Source organism: Lycium ferocissimum, chromosome 6 (genome assembly GCF_029784015.1).
Source record: "Lycium ferocissimum isolate CSIRO_LF1 chromosome 6, AGI_CSIRO_Lferr_CH_V1, whole genome shotgun sequence".
Taxonomy (NCBI): Eukaryota; Viridiplantae; Streptophyta; class Magnoliopsida; order Solanales; family Solanaceae; genus Lycium; species Lycium ferocissimum.
Window position 1 is genome coordinate 51,649,235 of NC_081347.1, and position 4,178 is coordinate 51,653,412.

Consider the following 4,178-nt stretch of genomic DNA (forward strand, 5'->3'; position numbering starts at 1 on the left):
GCAATCCTGGATTCCATCTATCAATTACGTATCTTAATAAAGTACTTATAACATGGCATTGGTACCCATATCAGTCCCCGTCAGATCACGAATACGAGAAACTTTCATCCACTCGAAACCCTTATCATTATTTAGTTATCAAAAACATCCTCCAAATGGAGTGCAGGAAAATCTCAACTTACCTCAAAGACGAGCAAATGAACTCATAAAGCCGCCTTCCTTTTCCTGAGGGACTCTGAATTCTTCCAATCTATCAAATAAGCAAAACTTTATAGTAATAACATGAGATAAACGTGCAATACATGTTTAGAGAAAAAGTAGCTACTATACAAGAAAATATAAATGCACTTAATTGGTTAATATAAGAACGATACTAATTTAAATATTTATTACGTGAAAACTAATAGAGTCTTAACCCTATAACAGATGAATTAATAAATCGAGAAAAATGCTCTTACATTGTGAAATTCAAGAACCAAGAGAGAGAACAAGAGAGCCGTAACTTCTTACATGAACATTTAAAAGAGCTTACAATTGAGTACAATATTAAGTGGACACATATATCTTATATATATTACGCAAAAGATTTAATTCTACTCCTTAAATAAAATTCGGTATCATATTAATATCCAAAAAATAGATGGAATGAAATTAAATTTGACTGGTTGACGAAATTAACTATACACACTTCTAATTGGTAAGAAAATCTGTAATAGATTGATATTTTAAATTACCTTGACATTATATAGATGTATGAGCTTTTCACTGGCATTCAACTCCAAGAAAACTTAAGAAAATTAGATGGTTCATACAAAGCAAATAGCCTGTAAAACTACCAGAGGCAAGGCTCCAAGGAAGCAACTTATCATCAACACAGCCCATAAATCTTCCCTAACAACTGAAGAAGTTAAGAAGCCTCATAGGTATAAACCCGAAGCTATTGCTCTTAGTGAAGTCCACAAGACCCGAAGAGTGTTGAGTTGTTGATTAGAAAATTGCCATTCCAGAGGCTTGTTCATGTAATTGCACATGACCTCAAGACTGATTTGCATTTCCAGAGTCATGCTATGTTGGCCTTGAAGGAAGCAGCCGAGGCATACCTTATAGGAATGTTTAAAGACGCAAATTTGTGTGCGACTCATTGTCACAACCCATTTAGGATCGCGCTGGCACCTACCATTCCCACCTCAGTAGGTGAACCCTTAACCCAAAACAAAATCATAAACTAGTAAATAACAAGGTTCATTATTCTTCAAGATATATTATAATCAAAAGCGGAAGTCAAACCAATATATATAAATAAAATAGTTGTAGTATTTACAATAATTTAATAAATACACTAACTCCTTTTCCCATGACCTGGTCTAGACTAGTACAAGAGCGACTAAGATTGAACAATGAAGGCAATTATAAATCTAAAGATTCAACCTCCATCTCGGAATGAGAATGATGAAGGCCTCCAATATAGGCACCGTGCATCTTCCGAAAAACTACAATCAATCAATATCCTAAAAAGCTCTACACCTGAAAGAGATGTAGCAAGAGTAGTATTAGTATAAAACTAGTACTGGTAAGCATCATAGGCCGAAAATGGTTAGAATAACATAATGTTAATAGAATTTACAAATAAGCATGGTAGGCAAAACTGAGTCAAAAGTACACATCACCTACCACTCGCGTCGACAAGAGATGAGGTTTTTATCCCATTAACTCATCTTTAGGGATTCATTTGCTGACTACATTACCCTCACCTTATAGTTCATATAACAGACAATAGGAAATGATACTCAAGTATCACTAGTCACTATCATTACAAAATTCACTCGTGTTTTAAGGAAAGTTCTCTTATCGTTCTAGTGTTCATCACTCACCCAACCTAGCAAATCATACATCTTCATATTAAGGTCACTAACACTACGGTTTCCTAATCCTAGATCCCAACCTATAATTATAGCAACTAATCCCAACTATGGCTAATCTGATTCAGTATATCACAATTAAACCACAACAAGTCATCACCTAGGTTATAGCGTCTAAACCCAACTGTGCCAAGTCTTAATACATCCAATCCAAATCAGTATATCACGACTATATCACAAGAATATCACAAGAAACCAAAGGTACAAGGCAATGCAATAATGTATGAAATATGGATGCAATGCATATGCACTGATACACATGTACTCCAGTGATGAAACATCACATCTCGGCAAAGACAACCCATGGGGGACCCGCGAAGTCCATGTACCAATCCTCACGGTTCCAGCAAAGACCTCGATAATCGCTACCAGCACTCATACCTCAATTTCAAGATAAACATCGGGCATCGGTCCTCACGTCACTCTCATCCAACTGAGCCCAGCTCATAACAGTGTTTCCTTATATATCATCCATGTATCAGCAGTATATCGTGAATGATGAGAATGCGTGCAATGTATAAGTTCAGTGTCAATAATCAAATCAATCTCAAGAGTACTACAGATGGGCACACCAACTATGTCAATAAGCCACAATAGAATCACAATCCTCATCTCAAATAGCAACAAGTAAGGTGTTACAACAGCATCATCAAGATATATCACTAGTCACCAATATCTACTATCTCCACGTAGCAATGAGCCAATGACAATTAGAACAAAATATGTCACGACACAACAGGATGGCTAGCCCCAAATCACACAACAAGGCCCAACCTAAGGCAATATCCAACCCAACTTCATACCCGAGGTTTACATGCATTCTCCAACAATATCGTCTAAATATATGCTTCGCTAATCAAAGTCTCACCATAGGATAATCATGAACCAACACTATACTGGTGTTACATAATAATTGCTACCTCTTATACATTATCAATCTAAGTATCCCTCCCAATAACCAAGATCCTATACATGCATTCTCCATTTCATCTAACACTCATATATGAAAGTCTAACCGGAGTCTACCAAGAGGAGGAAGCCGTAATCTACCTCGAGGCCGAACAGGTACGCGAACATCTACTTGGATTCCATCTTCCATATTTGTAGCGAACTTGTAGATCCGAGAGGTCTAGGAATGATGGATACATTCAAGTAAGTAACAATTTAGGAATCCGGGGTCATAGGGGTAAAATCATCATTTCAATAGTAATCAATCTAGATTCTTAATTTATAGCTATTTCACCTCTTTGTGGAGAACAAGGTTTATCTAAGTCAAACTCACCTCACTAATTCACATAAGTCATTATTAGCCTCTAACAAATTAACCCATTTAGAAAATAGAATGATTTAGGCTTAGAACTTGCTATTTAGTCTAGGTTTGCAATAAAAAGAGCTATCTTGAAGTTATTAATTATTCTAGGTTAATTATAACCACATTAACCCAAAGGTCTCACAAGATTTGAGAAAGAACCCTCATTTAATGCTCTACCATAATCATAATTGGTGCAAGAAGGAAGAGGAAATTAAAAGGAGGATGAAATGAGGGGTTTAAAGAGTTTACCTTCCCAACATTTAAGTATGTAGGGCTGGAATTTTCTCTTAGTGGCGGCTGCAGATTTGGGAAAATGAATATTAGGTCAAGTCAACAAATGGGCTTTAAATAGGTATATAACTGCCCATCAACCGCTCTGGCGGTCTAGCGGTCGCTGCGGCAGCACCGCTGCAGCGACAACTGCACTGCTGGGGCGTCTTGAAGCGGAGCACACTATCGTTGCTGCGCAAGCGCTATGGCGGCGGGATTGTCGCTATAACAGTACATCTGGGCCCAAAGGGCCCAAATTCGGTATTTTACACATAATTCGCACAACTGGTCCGATCAAGTTAGGTATTTTTAAGAGCTCAACGAACTGAAGGTGTTTTAAGGGGTCAAGGTCGCGAATTTCCTGGAAGTCAAAGTAATGACGAAACGGGTCGTTACACTCATGCCAAGCATATTACAATCATGCCCAAGGATATCCAACTTGCTAGAAGAATTAGGGGAGAAAAACCTTAGAACGCTCTGCTTTGTCGTTGCTTAGATTGCTAAAGTATTATTTGCAATTTGTGTTAGTTTTTTCTTCTTAGGATATTCATATTGATAGTTGATAGATATGGATGAATATGTATTACTGGATATTTGTAACAATCCATCCTGCCATTTTGAGTATTAAACCTCTGTTCCCCTAATTGAGATTTTTCATAGGTTTATTTTGTGTTGTA

The 4,178-nt window shown here is 37.1% G+C and overlaps 1 pseudogene; it reads left to right on the forward strand.

Moving 5' to 3' along the window:
* Positions 1-801: 801 nt before the first annotated feature.
* On the forward strand, positions 802-3,972 carry LOC132061375 (histone H3.3-like; annotated as a pseudogene).
* Positions 3,973-4,178: the final 206 nt, after the last annotated feature.